Source organism: Oncorhynchus nerka, linkage group LG22 (genome assembly GCF_034236695.1).
Source record: "Oncorhynchus nerka isolate Pitt River linkage group LG22, Oner_Uvic_2.0, whole genome shotgun sequence".
NCBI lineage: Eukaryota > Metazoa > Chordata > Actinopteri > Salmoniformes > Salmonidae > Oncorhynchus > Oncorhynchus nerka.
This window is the reverse complement of record NC_088417.1, coordinates 52,982,180-52,998,511: the sequence shown is the minus strand read 5'-3', so window position 1 is coordinate 52,998,511 and position 16,332 is coordinate 52,982,180.

Below are 16,332 nucleotides of genomic sequence, written 5' to 3'. Positions count from 1 at the left end.
TTCAGGTGTCTCCGGAAGGTGGTGATTGACTCCGCTGTCCTGGCGTCGTGAGGGAGTTTGTTCCACCATTGGGGGGCCAGAGCAGCGAACAGTTTTGACTGGGCTGAGCGGGAACTGTACTTCCTCAGTGGTAGGGAGGCGAGCAGGCCAGAGGTGGATGAACGCAGTGCCCTTGTTTGGGTGTAGGGCCTGATCAGAGCCTGGAGGTACTGAGGTGCCGTTCCCCTCACAGCTCCGTAGGCAAGCACCATGGTCTTGTAGCGGATGCGAGCTTCAACTGGAAGCCAGTGGAGAGAGCGGAGGAGCGGGGTGACGTGAGAGAACTTGGGAAGGTTTATGTTACATTTCATGATGTCCCGTTCTTAAGACCTAAACTGTACAATGTATAAAACCTCTCTTTAAAAAGGTACCCATTTCTTTTAGTACATTTTGTATGATGTGGATGTTTGTAATTGAACTACTAATCGTCTGTGTTCTTGGTATCATAGTTGAATAATCATTCAATATTTGTTTTCCTTTGTCTAGATTCATAGAATTTGTTAAGAAAACAAAGGATGCACTGTACACATCAGTAGAGATGTTCAATAAAAGGCATGAGGAAGAAATATTTGTCGTCATTTCTAAATTTGTTTCACTTAAAGTTCAACTTTAGGGAAAGTTTGAATGTTTCAGACACTTTGTCCTTAATTGTTGGTTTGTACTTTTTTTTTTTTTTACATTGATCCATACAGCTTACATAGGGTTTCTTCAGACAGTCATCGTGGTCGACATCAATGCAATCTCTTCATCTCTGTTCACAGGGAATGTTTGTGCCCTGCAATAAAACAGAGGGGACACAGTACAGTACAAGCTTTATGTAACTTGTTCCTTTTTGTCTAATGCTCATCATTCTGTTCTCGAACACACAGAGAGAATCTGTTTGCTGATTCACAGTTTCACCAAGAGGACAAAAGCCTGTTCAGTGACGACTATGGCTTTGTGGTTGAGGCGTGGAGAAGAAAGAAAGCAATTCATCTCCCAACATAAACATGAATGAATAAATTGGAGATTGGAGACATTACACAGTTTCTCCACAGAACAGAGATGCCTGGATAACAATTAGGTGTTGTTACCATGTTTTCTCACTAGAAAACGATGTCACTCGCTCCACTTGGACTTTTCAGTTTCTCCACAGAACAGAGATGCCTGGATAACAATTAGGTGTTGTTACCATGTTTTCTCACTACAAAACAATGTCACTCGCTCCACTTGGACTTTTCAGTGGGTCTAAATCAAACAGCCTATTTCCATAGATGTAAATTAGCCATTTATCTGCAAAAGTATTTCAAGCAGGTCTAAGTGCATGTGTAGCCGACCAGTGTAGAGAGAGTGACAACAGCCCTATGGTCATGACCTGTACTGCAAAAAACGTGACAAATAAAGAACCTGTGACCTTGGAGATCTATTATTGGAGCTCGAAGCTGCAAAGCAAGATGGCTACCTACCTGGCCTATCATGCCTGGAGACATCCAGAGGGGTGGGCCCTATCGTAGAGAAGCTCCCATATGGCCTGCAGGAAACGTGGACATCATATGGGTCAAACGGCAGGCTATAAAACAATGTCACCTTCCATTCTGGGTGTTCGCCAACCTCATCCGTAGAGAAGCCAAAGTCAGGGCAGACCCCAGCTTCAACCTCTTCTCCTCCCATTCGGCACCTGTCAGAAGAGACGAGCAAGACAGACATGGGAAGACAATATCTGTCCACAAAATACAAGTATCTTCAACAGAGAACACGGGGGATCAGAAGAAACCAGCCGTTAAATCTGCAAAGTAGATTACGTAGGCCACCAAGCCTCATCCGTTAAAGAAGTGTGGAGGTTTCAGAGAGAAGTCCCTGGAAGACCGCAAACAGTTCCTCAAAGAGAACTGTGTGTGTTTTCAGTGCTGCTCTTCCACAAATCATCTCGCCAAGAACTGTAAGGTAACGGTGAAATGCAACGAATGTGAAAGCGGCCGGCACCTCTCAGCACTCCATCCTGGTCTAGCTCCATGGAAGTTAAGCTCATCCCCTTCCTCTTTAGAGCATAGCAGGGAGGAAGAGGAACCAGCCAATCAGGAGGTCACATCTAAGTGCACCGCGGTATGTGGAAAAGGAATGAGCGCGAGAGCATGCTCCAAGATATGCCTCGTAAATGTGTTCCAGAAGGATGCCGTGAATAATCAAAAAGGATGTGTGCTATACTGGATGAACAAAGCAAGATCAGAGTTCAACATCTTCAAGGTCAAAGGTAGTTCATCACCATACACACTCAAGATGTGCGTGGTACTAACAGAGACAGCTGACAGGACGGCCCGTGGTTATGTTGTGGAGTCAGTCGACGAGAAGATGAGGCTCCGCCTTCCCACGCTCATCGAATGTAACCAAGTCCCTAACAACCACTCAGCTCGCCACCACAGTCACCTGAGACACATCGCAGACGAGATCCCACCTCTGGATTCCGATGCCGACATTCTGCCTAAGAGGAGAAGTGTTGTCTTGAGAGTACATAAAGTGAGGAACGAAATCAATGGTCCAGACGATGCTCCATTTGCCCAGAAGCTAGACCTAGATTGGGTTGTTGTCGGGGATGTGTGTCTCAGAGGTGCCCGCAAACCATCTCAGGTGAGTTTGTTCAAGACATCCATCTTGGAAAATTGTCATCCAACCTACTTCAGCCCATGCAACAGTCAGGTTAGGGTGAAAGAGAAGCTCAGTTACGGCGCACCGCAGAAGATCCTTGACGAGCCAAACCTTCAACACAACTCACTGACACTTACCGGAGAGAACCTGGGTCAGCCAATCTTCTGTCGCACAGCTAGCATTCACAAACTTGCACCTTCGATTGACGACTCAAGATTCCTTCAGATCACGGACAACGAGGTCTGCCAAGACCACTCCAACAGCTGGGTCGCACCCTTTCCCTTTCAGAAACCCAGATGATGGTTGCCAAACAATATGGAGTATGCTTACAGTCGTCTCACCTCACTCCGTCGTACTCTAGCAAAGCAGGCTCAGATGAAGGAGCAATTCGTAGAGTTCATGCAGAAAACGCTCATCAACGACCATGCAGAGGTAGCTCCACCAGGAAGGTCAAGAATGCTGGTACCTCCATTTGGAGTCTATCACCCTATAAAGCCAGACCAGAGCCGTGTGGTGTTCAACTCAAGTGCACCATTCAAAGGAGTCTCCCTCAATTATGTACTCCCCTGATCTCAACGACAGCCTGCTGGGGTACTCATGAGGTTCAGGAAAGAACCTGTGGCCATCACTGCTGATATCCAGCACATGTTCCACTGCTTCGGGATGATGGAGGATCACAGATACTTCCTTTGCTTCCTGTGGTATCGCAACAATTGTGGACTACAGAATGCGTGTCCATGTCTTCGACAATAGCCCGTCCCCTGTTGTCGCCATATACAGTTGAAGTTGGAAGTTTATGTACACTTATGTTGGAGTCATTAAAACTCATTTTTCAACAACTCCACAAATTTCTTGTTAACGAACTATAGTTTTGGCAAGTCGGTTAGGATATCTACTTTGTGCATGACACAAGTAATATTTCCAACAATTGTTTACAGACAGATTATTTCACTGTATCACAATTCCAGTGGGTCAGAAGTTTACATACAAAGTTGACTGTGCCTTTAAACAGCTTGGAAAATTCCAGAAAATGATGTCATGGCTTTAGAAGCTTCTGATAGGCTAATTGACATAATTTGAGTCAATTGAAGGTGTAGCTGTGGATGTATTTCAAGGCCCACCTTCAAACTCAGTGCCTCTTTGCTTTAAATCATGGGAAAATCTAAAGAAATCAGCCAAGACCTCAGAAAAAAAATTGTAGATCTCCACAAGTCTGGTTCATCCTTGGGAGTAATTTCCAAATGCCTGAAGGTACCACGTTCATCTGTACAAACATTAGTATGCAAGTATAAACACCATGGGACCACGCAGCCACCAAACCGCTCAGGAAGGAGACGTGTTGTGTCTCCTAGAGATGAACGTACTTTGGTGCGGAAAGTGCAAATCAATCCCAGAACAACAGCAAAGGACCTTGTGAAGATGCTGGAGGAAACAGGTACAAAAGTATCTATATCCACAGTGAAATGAGTCCTATATTGACATAACCTGAAAGGCTGCTCAGCAAGGAAGAAGCCACTGCTCCAAAACCGCCATAAAAAAAGCCAGACTACGGTTTGCAACTGCACATGGTCACAAAGATCGTACTTTTTGGAGAAATGTCCTCTGGTCTGATGAAACAAAAATAGAACTGTTTGGCCATAATGACCATCGTTATGTTTGGAGGAAAAGGGGGAGACTTGCAAGCCAAAGATCACCAACCCAACCGTGAAGCACAGGGTTGGCAGCATCATGTTGTGGGGGTGCTTTGCTGCAAGAGGGACTGGTAAACTTCACAAAATAGATGGCATCATGAGGTAGGAAAATTATATGGATATATTGAAGCAACATCTCAAGACATCAGTCAGGAAGTTAAAGCTTGGTCGCAAATGGGTCTTCCAAATGGACAATTACCCCAAGCATACTTCCAAAGTTGTGGCAAAATTGCTGAAGGACAACAAAGTCAAGGTATTGGAGTGGCCATTACAAAGGCCTGACATCAATCCTTTAGAAAATTTGTGGGCAGAACTGAAAAAGCGTGTGCGAGCAAGGAGGCCTACAAACCTGACTCAGTTACACCAGCTCTGTCAGGAGGAATGGGCCAAAATTCACCCAACTTATTGTGCAAAGCTTGTGGAAGGCTACCCGAAACATTTGACCCAGGTTGAACAATTTAAAGGCAATGCTACCGAATCCTAATTGAGTGTGTAAACTTCTGACCCACTGGGAATGTGATGAAAGAAATAAAAGCTGAAATAAATCCCTCTACTATTATTCTGACATGTCACATTCTTAAAAGAAAGTGGTGATCCTAACTGCCCTAAGACAGGGAATTTTTACTAGGATTAAATGTAAGGAATTGTGAAAAACTGAGTTTCAATGTATTTGGCTAAGGTGTATGTAAACTTCCGTCTTCAACTGTATACGGCCTAAGGAGTACTGCCGAGGAAGAAGAGGATGGCCTCGATTTGAGAAGGTTCGTCGATGACACACTGAAGTCATTCGCTACCGAAATAGAGTCCATCAGTGTCCTAGGTCGAGCACAGGAAATGCTTGCGTTATCCAACCTCAGGCTACACAAAATTGCCTCCAACAGTCCTGTGCTGATGGATGCGTTTCCCACGGATGACAGGGCAAAGGACATTAAGGATCTAAACCTCTTCACTGTTGATCTCCCCCTACAGCACAGTCTGGGAGTGTCTTAGAACATCACAGCAGACACATTCACATTCCAAGCCATAGACAAGAAGCCATTCACACGCTCTCTACGGTGAATAGCCGACATGATCCACTTAGCCTCCTAGCCCTGTCACCATAAAAGGCAGGCTATTCCTGAGAGCTCTCTACGCTTGCATAAGATTGGGATTCACCCCTTCCCGCAGACATGGAAGAGAAATGGAACAAATGGAGAGATTCCCTTCAAGACTTAACACCTACATGTCTTCCTCTACCTCTAATAATCAGCTCAAGGAACTTTGTCTTCAAATCCAAATCAAATTAGATTTGTTACATACACATGGTTAGCAGATGTTAATGTGAGTGTAGCGAAATGCTTGTGCTTCTGTTTCCAACAGTGCAGTAATATCTAACAAGTAATCTAAAGTTCCCCAACAACTACCTAATACACACAAATCTGAAAGGGGTGAATGAGAATATGTACATATAAATATATGGATGAACGATGGCCGAGCGGCATAGGCAAGGTGCAATAGATGGATAAAATACCGTATATACATGTGATTTGAGTCATGTATGATATGTAAACATTATTAAAGTGGCATTATTCAAAGTGGCATTGCTTAAAGTGACTAGTGATACCTTTGGCCAGTGATTGGGTCTCCATGTAGGCAGCAGCCTCTCTGAGTTAATGATTGCTGTTTAGCAGTCTGATGGCCTTGATAGAAGCTGTTCTTCAGTCTCTCGGTCCCAGTTTAATACACATGTACTGACCACGCCTTCTGGTTGGTATTAATGTGAACAGGTAGTGGCTCGGGTGTTTGTTGTCTTTGATGATCTATTTTGCCTTCCTGTGACATCGGTGCTATAGTTGTCATGAAGGGCAGATGCACCAGTGAAAGCTATCGCAGCTGTAGCTAACCTGAAGGTCACCACTCAAGATGGAAAAAGTGAAGTCAGCTTTGTCTTTGGCAAGGCAAAGCTGGCTCCTCAGCCAGAACTCACTATCCCCAGACTGGAACTATGTGCAGTCGTGCTGGCAGTCGAGATCGCAGAGTTGATAGTTGAGGAGGTGGATCTGAAGTTTGACAGCATCACATACTATTCGGACAGCAAAGTGGTGCTTACTACTTCCACTACCAAACAAGGTGGCCCTACGTCTATGTGAGCAACAGAGTTCAGCATATCCGGCAATACACGTCCCCAGACCAATGGCGGTACATGCCCACAGATCTGAACCCAGCTGACCATGGATCTAGATCCGTAACAGTAGCTCTCCTCAGCAACACAACATGGCTATCAGGACCAGCCTTTCTACAGAATCCAGCCCTGCACTCCTCCTAACCTCTAAAGTCTTTTGACCTTATCACTCTGCTTCTGAGATACGGCCATAGGTGACAACTAATGTCACTCAAGTCTCCAAGAACTTGCTGAGCTCCAAACGCTTTGAGCGTTTCTCCAAGTGGAACAGTCTCATAAGGACAATAACACTCTTAATCCACATAGCTCAACCTTCTCTCAGCCTGCACAAGAGAACAGCTTCCACGGATGGCACATCTGTCTGAAGATCCCTACTGAAGAGGAGCTGGAAAAAGCCAAAATCCTTGTGATAAAGAGTATCCAAGACAAATGTTATGCAGAGCAATTTAGGTGCATAGCAGCAGAACGCAGTCTTCCTATTGACAGCAGTCTACGAAGGCTGCATCCTATCGTAGACAATGACAGACTGCTCAGAGTTGGAAGCCGAATCGAGCAAACTATGTCAACCGCATCATCGTTCCAGGTCGTCACCACCTGGCAACCTTGCTTGTGCATCACCACAATGAAGCTGTGAAACATTTCAGAGGGTGCCATCCGAACAGATGGACTCTGGTTGTTTGGAGCTAAGAGATGTATCAGCGGTGCACTCATCAAGTGTGTCACATGCAAGAAGCTCCGCGGGAAGACGGAACACCAGCAGATGCTAGAACTGCCAGCTGAGCGGCTACAGGTAGGACCATTTTCGGCCCATGGGAAGTGGTCTCACGCAGCACCAGAGGAGGACATGCCAATATCAAAAGGTGAGTGGTGATGTTCCCGTGTATGTGCACAAGAGCTGTACACATAAGTAATTGAATCATTAAGTGCTTCAAGCTTCATAAAACGCCCTGAGAAGATACTTCTCAACTAGAGGCAAACCAGATACGTTCAGATTGCGATACAAACTTTGTTGGTGCTTGCCGAGACCTGAGTATGGATGGATCAAACTCCAGTTCAGAGAGTGTTGAGAGGTACAGTTGAAGTCAGAAGTTTACATACACCTTAGCCAAATACATTTAAACTCAGTTTCACAATTCCTGACATTTAATCCAAGTTAAAATGCCCTGTCTTAGGTCAGTTAGGATCACCACTTTATTTTAAGAATGTGAAATGTCAGAATAATAGTAGAGAGAATTATTTATTATTTCAGCTTTTATTTCTTTCATCACATTCCCAGTGGGTCAGAAGTTTACATACACTCAATTAGTATTTGGTAGCATTGCCTTTAAATTGTTGAACTTGGGTCAAACATTTCCGGTAGCCTTCCACAAGCTTCTCACAATAAGTTGGATGAATTTTGGCCCATTCTTCCTGACAGAGCTGATGTAAACGAGTCAGGTTTGTAGACCTTGCTCGCACACAGTTTATAGTTCTGCCCAGAAATGTTATATGGGATTGAGGTCAGGGCTTTGTGATGGCCATTCCAATACCTTGACTTTGTTGTCCTTAAGCCATTTTGCCACAACTTTGGAAGTATGCTTGGGGTAATTGTCCATTTGGAAGACCCATTTGTGACCAAGCTTTAACTTCCTGACTGATGTCTTGAGATGTTGCTTCAATATATCCACATAATTTTCCTTTCTCATGACGCCATCTATTTTGTGAAGTGCACCAATCCCTCCTGGAGCAAAGCACCCCCACAACATGATGCTGCCACCCCTGTGCTTCACAGTTGGGATGATGTTTTTCAGCTTGCAAGCCTCCCCCTTTTTCCTCCAAACATGACGATGGTCATTATGGCCAAACAGTTCTATTTTTGTTTCATCAGACCAGAGGACATTTCTCCAAAAAGTACAAACTTTGTCCCCATGTGCAGTTGCAAACCTTAGTCTGGTATTTTTTTAAGGTAGTTTTGGAGCAGTGACTTGAGTTGATTTTAACAGGGACAGTGCACATTAATCAACCACAGTCCCTGGGCAGGTTATTAAAAACAATTACAATATAGACAATAGCAACATAGGACAAGCAAGACATAGCATACAGACAGAGCAACATTGTACAAAAAGCAGCAAGACAAAATTCATAAAAGCAACAAAGTGTTTCCACACCTCACTTCTTCCGTGTTGAGCGGCCTTTCAGGTTATGTCGATTATAGGACTCATTTTACTGTGGATATAGATAATTTTGTACCAGTTTCCTCCAGCATCTTCACAATGATCCTTTGCTGTTGTTCTGGGATTGATTTGCACCAAAGAACATTCATCTCTAGGAGACAGAAAGCGTCTCCTTTCTGAGCGGTATGATGGCTGCGTGGTCCCATGGTGTTTATACTTGCGTACTATTGTTCGTACAGATGAACGTGGTACCTTCGGGCATTTGGAAATTACTCCCAAGGATGAACCAGATGTAACGGCCGTTGTTGGTGGAAGAAGGTGAGGACCAATGCGCAGCATGGTATGTGTTCATGATGTTAATATTTAATGAATCAAACTGAACACTGAAATACAAACCAACACCCTGAACGAAACAGTTCTGTCTGGTGCAGACTACTAACACTCAACAGAAAAGAATCACCCACAACTCAAGGGCGAAAACAGGCTACCTAAGTATGGTTCTCAATCAGGGACAACGATTGACAGCTGCCTCTGATTGAGAACCATACCAGGCCAAACACAGAAATCCCAAATCATAGAAAAAAGAACATAGACTGTCCACCCCAACTCACGCCCTGACCATACTAAAACAAAGACAAAACAAAGGAACTAAGGTCAGAACGTGACACCAGACTTGTGGAGGTCTACAATTGTTTGCTGATTTCTTTTGATTTTCCCATGATGTCAAGCAAAGAGGCACTGAGTTTGACGGTAGGCCTTGAAATACATCCACAGGTACACCTTCAATTGACTCAAATGATGTCAATTAGCCTGTCACAAGCTTGTCAGGATTTGGCCAGGATTGTTCCGGTTTTGGCCACTAGATGCCCCCATTGTGCTTTTTTGACCCTTTTGTTTTCCCCTGTTTCCAGATTATTATTTGCACCTGTTCCTCGTTTCCCTTGAATGTATTTAAACCCTTAGTTTTCCTCAGTTCTTTGCTCTGTGTTTGAATGTTAGCACCTAACCCCAGCGATGCTGTGAACATTTGGTACTCTCTTGTGGTACTCTCTTGTGGTACTCTCTTGTGGTACTCTCTTGTGGTACTCTCTTGTGGTACTCTCTTTTTGTTACTCGTTAATTTATTTTTGATTATCTTTTGAGGCTTTTCCCCTGCTGTACCTACCACCTTGTGGATTTACCTTTTCACTTGGAGGATTACCTTTTTCTCTTGGAATTACTTTTAACGTTGTGGATTTATATTTTTGCCTGAAGTACTTTCCTTTTTACTTTATTAAAACACTGTCTCAAGTACTGCTTTGTCTGCCTCATCTTCTGACTATAGTTTGTTATGAAATGTGTGGAGTTGTTGAAAACATGTTTTAATGACTCCAACCTAAGTGTATGTATACTTCCAACTTCAACTGTATCTCCAATAACATAAATGTACCTGGGTGTTCAACCCCCCTCACTCATCCCATATGGGTGGTGCATGGGAGCGGATGATTGGCGTTGCACATCGTATCCGCGACTGCATGCTCCTCCAAGGTGAATCTTCAACCCTTACACACAAAGTCCTGTCAACACTGATGGCTGAGTTCACTGCTGTGAAAAATGCCAGGCCTCTCATCCCAGTATCTTCACACCCAGAATCACCCCTCATCCTCACTCCAGCTGTGCTCTTGACCCAGAAGACTGGTGTCCCCACTCCTCCACCAGACAAGTTCGGGGAAGTAGAACTCCACAAGCAAGAGTGGAAGCAGGTACAAAGTCTAGGGGACACCTTTTGGAACAGGTGGCGGCGGGTGTATCTCTGCATGCTGCAGAGCCGACTCAAGTGGTTGGACAAGAGGACAGATCTTAAAGAAGGGGATGTTGTCTTAATGAAGAACAGTCAGGCTAAAAGAAAGGAATGGCCTATAGCCATCGTTGTGAAGACCCTTCCCAGTCGGGATGAGATGGTGAGGAAAGTCAACGTGCGAGTTGTCAAGGAGGAAACTATATGAAGGTCTTCTCTCGGCCTATTTCCGAAGTGGTTCTCCTCCTTTCTTCGGAAGACCCCAATGGTCAGAGTTAGGTTTATGTGGGATCGTTAAAGACACCGGGCGGGGAGTGTTTTGGACCTGTAGGTTGTTTAGCACCCCCTAGTGGCAGTTTAAGTGCAGCAGTGTAGAATTGACCTGTTTGTGTCATGTGACAGGAAGCAGCTTCAGAATTGAAACGATGTGCGAGTCGGACACAGTAGTTACAATCCTTCAACATCCTTCTTTATAAGCTTTGTATGATGCAATGTCTGTTTATTTGTTAACACAAGATAAATGTATATCACATAATTTTCATGTTTCTGTAAAAGATGAATAATTGAGTTAGCTGTTAACTACTTTGCATTAGCTTCAGTGCTATTTCTCCCTAGGGACACCTAGCTGAGCAATATCAAGCATTCAGTTGTATTCTAGTAAAATGTTATATTTGGCTCTAGATTGAGTACTCTTATTCCTTATTTCATACATTTAGTGCAGTTATTGTTGAAGAGATTCTGTGCTCTATACTACTGTAATGTACTTTTGTCGTCCAAAACGGCACTGCTTCTCACAGAGTTATTTGAATGAGTGTAACTGATAGCTTGATAAGGGCTGCTGTACATTTAGCAAGTCCAGTATAATGGCTTAAAATGTTTGAGGTGGTGTGGAGAACACAATAAAATGAGCCAAATATGCCTTATGTGTGTGTACTTTAAACTTACACAGAAATGTGGTGGAAATGTCCCCGAAAATTCTGTCATTTTGAATTGGCAATAACTTCATTAGTAAGTGGTACAGTATATTAAGCCTAATGGTGGTTAAAAATGTTAAAGGTAGTGTGGAAAATACAATCAAATGGATCATGTATAATTTGTTAAGTTGCTTTTGAAAATACAACCAAAATTGTGCCCAAAATCCTGTCTAAAACACAGATTGTTGTTGATATTTTGATCCCTCGGTTGAGAGGATAACATTTCAGCATGCTCCTAATGATTTCAAAATATTGTGTGATATATGTGGAGTATAATGGTACAGTACATGTACCAAAACAGTGCTTGCATAATAAGTACTTGTAGTCTTAGTATCGTGTCCCATACATCCCATTCAAAAAGGTAGATTTCTATCGGAATGGCTTCATGTCCATGGTTGCATTTTCTGCATTCTAAGAACAGAGAAGTAAGTACAGGGAAGGTTTTTTGTCACATTTCTTCAAATTGATTTAAAACAGAATATCATATTTTATATCATTGTAATTAGTATACTTTAGGGAACACCCATTTGACAGTTTTAAGTGTTTAAATGTAGATAATAGGCAGAATCTACCAAACACCCATTTGTGAAGGTGCTGGAAGCAAAAGGCAGAACTGGAGAAACAGGAAAAAGGACTCTGCACACTTCCAGTCAGATGCAAAGATATTTGAATTATAGCTGAGCATTTGGTCAGTGTACCTTCTTCAGAGTGTTTAAATGTAAAGTACTGATAATGAGGAGAAAAGTATGTTGAATAATCAGTCATTTTAGTACATTTTTTGGAGACATATTGTGACATATTGTGTTGCCAGACCACCTCAAACATTTTAAGCCATAATTGTGCTCTATATACCAATTATTTATGGAGATATGGCCATGTGAATCCTGTCCAAAACGGCCCTATGGAGCTGGTTGGTGGTCATTTTGGAAAACTGAGTATAAATAGGGTGCTGTGCTGCAGGAGTGCAGCGGAGTGACTAATCATTGTCTCGCAAGATCACTTAATTAATGATTCATTCATTCATTAGTAATCTGCATAACAGCCTGAGAGAGAGTATTCAGACCCCTTGACTTTTTCCACATATTGTTACGTTACTACCTTATTCTAACATGTATTCAATTATTTTTTCCCCCTCATCAATCTACACACAATACCCCATAATGACAAAGCAGACACAGGTTTTTAGATATTTTTTGCTAAAAAAAATGGAAATGTGACATTTACATAATTATTCAGAGCCTTTACTCAGAACTTTGTTGAAGCAACTTTGGAAGCGATTACAGCCTGGAGTCTTCTTGGGTATGACGCTACAAGCTTGGCACACCTGTATTTGGGGAGTTTCTCCCATTCTTCTCTGCATATCCTCTCAAGCTCTATCAAGTTGCATGGGGAGAGTCGCTGTACAGCTATTTTCAGGTCTCTCCAGAGATGTTCGTTCAGCTTCAAGTCCGGGCTCTGACTGGGCCACTTAAGGACATTCAGAGACTTGTCCCGAAGCCATTCCTGCACTGTCTTGGCAGTGCGCTTAGGGTCGATGTCCTGTTGGAAGGTGAACCTTCAGCCCAATCTGAGGTCCTGAGCACTCAGGAGCAGGTTTTCATCAATGATCTCTCTGTAATTTGCTCAGTTCATATTTCCCTGGATCCTGACTAGTCTCCCAGTCCCTGCCTCTGAAAAACATCCCCACAGCATGAGGGGTTTCTTCCAGATGTGACGCTTGGCATTCAGGCCAAAGAGTTCAATCTTGGTTTCGTCAGACCAGAGAATTTTGTTTCTCATGGTCTGATAGGCTTTAGGTGCTTTTTGGCAAACTCCAAGTGGGCTGTCATGTAGAAATGACCAAGCCGCCTCCCGGGTGGCGCAGTGGTTAAGGGCGCTGTACTGCAGTGCCAGCTGTGCCACCAGAGACTCTGGGTTCGCGACCAGGCTCTGTCGTGACTGGGAGGTCTGTGTTGCGACGCACAATTGGCCTAGTGTTGTCTGGGTTAGGGAGGGGTTGGCTGGAAGGGATATCCTTGTCTCATCGTGCACCGGTGACTCCTGTGGTGGGCCGGGTGCAGTGCGCGCTAACCAAGGTTGCCAGGTGCACAGTGTTTCCTCTGACACATTGGTGTGGCTGGCTTCTGGGTTGGATGCGTGCTGTGTTAAGAAGCAGTGTGGCTTGGTTGGGTTGTGTATTGGAGGACGCATGACTTTCAACCTTTGTCTCTCCCGAGAATATATATATATTCTTAATATTTTTTTTTAAAGTGACCAAGCCAATCATTTTACTGAGGAGTGACTTTCATCTGGACACTATACCATAAAGGCCTGATTGGTGGAGTGCTGCAGAAATGGTCGTCCTTCTGGAATGTTCTCCCATCTCCACAGAGGCACTCTAGAGCTCTGTCAGAGTAACCATCGGTCACCTCCCTGACCAAGGCCCTTCTCCCCCGATTGCTCAGTTTGGCTGGGCGGCCAGTTCTAGGAAGAGACTTGGTGGTTCCAAACTTCTTCCATTTAAGATTGATGGAGGACACTGTTCTTAGGGACCCTCAATGCTGCAGACATTTTTTTGGTAGTCTTCCCCAGATCTGTGTCTCGACACAATCCTGTCTCGGAGCTCTATGGACAATTCCGACCTCATGGCTTGGTTTTTGCTCTGACATGCACTGTCAACTGTGGGACCTTATATAGACAGGTGTGTGCCTTTCCAAATCATGCCCCATCAATTGAATTTACCACAGGTGGACTCCAATCCAGTTGTAGAAGCGTCTCAAGAATGATCAATGGAAACAGGATGCACCTGAGCTAAATTCCGAGTCTCATAGCAAAGGGTCTAAATACCTATGTAAAAAAGGTATTTCATTTTATTTTTATTACATTTGCAAACACTTCTAAAAAACTGTTTTCCCTTTCTCATTATGGCGTATTGTCTGTAGACTGATGAGGAAAACATTTTATTTAATCCATTTTAGAATAAGGCGGCAACGTATCACAATGTGGAAAAAGTCAAGGGGAGTGAATATTTTCCCAATGCACTGTATAAATGGCATTTTATTGTCTTTTTCCAGACCCTCTCAAACATTTTAAGCCATAATTGGTCTGTAAGTGTAATGCGTCTGTGTGTAGCTGGTGAGATGAGTCAGGCGCAGGACAGCAGATATGAGTAATGAAAGCAATTTTACTTATTAATATAACAATACATGTCGTATAAATACAAGGCCACAAATATGGACCGCAATACAATAAACAATTACTCAAACAAACATGGGGGAACAGAGGGTTAAATAACGAACTAATAGTAATTGGGGAATTGAAACCAGGTGTGTAAGACAAAGACAAAACAAATGGAAAATGAAAAGTGGATCGGCGATGGCTAGAAGGCCGGTGACGTCCGCCGAATGCCGCCCGAACAAGGAGAGGGACCGACTTCGGCGGAAGTCGTGACAGTAAGTACCAATTATTTACAGAGATATGGCCAAATTAATCTTGTCCGATATGCATGCAGTTGTTTGGTGGCCATATTGGAAATGGCCAACCAGGGGGGTAATGGACAAAATCTGTGATTGTACTATAGCCAAAAATACTTATTTAGACATGCCCCAGCTGTGTGTGAAATTTGGTGGTGCTATCAGCAATTTTCTCCTGTAGCCGCTGGACTTGGTGTCACGTAGGTTATATATGATTCAGGAGACAGGCGCAGGAATGCGTAATAGTTTTTTTTATTCAGCCCAAATTACGGCGTGCCATGTAAAAGCACGGGGACGAAGACCAAACACACACGTACACAAAACACAGGGTTGAAACTCAAACAAAAGAGGGAGGAGTAGCTCGAATAAATACACACGCGCACAATGATTAACACCCCAGTAGTAGACCAATTTAGACAGTGAAAACAGCAGAAGGGGGACTCAATCAGTGGACCACAGGTGCAGAGGTGAACACCAGGACCGGGAATTTGTGTGTCTGTATGTGTCCAAGTGTTGTCAATGCTGTCAGGCCCACAACCTAAAGAAAATCCTGGCCTTATTGGGTAGAGAAAGTATACTCTCCACCACTGCTTTTTTACCATATATCAAACACAGAGGCAGGTTGATTACATCTGTTTATTGAATTCTAACAGCCCAAATATATTTTTAATCAACTCACTTCTATGCCTAATGTTTGCTCTGTGCTTCTGAGCCGAGAGGACATTTTGAACGGGCTAGAATGGGCCTGGTTAACTCAAACCACATTGGCTGGTATCTGGTATGACCATTCAGATTGCATTCACAGATTCTGTAGCGGGAACCAAAATAACTCAAGTAGGTGTTTCAGGTACCAAGCTTATGGGCATGTGGCAGCAGTGTGTAGGAGGGAGGTTCGTATGTGAGAAGTGTACAGAAGGTCATGAGACAAAGGAATGTGTAGTATCGGTGAAAGAAGCGGTATGTGTTCATTGTAGGGGTTCCCATGGTGCTGGAGATCAGAAGCGACAGAGGCAGGTTGAGGTTGCCACGGTTAGGAGTTGTACAGGAGGTGTTGCTGAAGCAGTGAAGAAAGTAGAAAAAGAGAGGTCAAGGGGTAGGGATCCTAAGAGGCTCCCGGTGAGTAGCATACTTTTGCCAGTTCAGAGTGATAGGACTACAAATGAATTGTGCTTCAGCGAGGTTGACTTTTTAGTGTTCATTGCCATGGTTATCAACTGTACCGCAGGAATAGAACGTAAGTTACAGAAAATAGGTGTTGTGGTGGCAGCTTCGGAGAAGTACTTGAGATTTTACTGCAGAAGAGTTTACAGGGAGTGTTGAGTGGTAGTGTCCCATCCTCTCAGGCCGTTGTAGGGTGTAGGGCATGATGGGGTTAAAATAGTGGAATTAGGGTGGTGGGCTTTTAATGAGTGTAGCCTTAGATGGCAGGGTAATTTGTTACCTTTTTCATTTTCGTGTCAGGA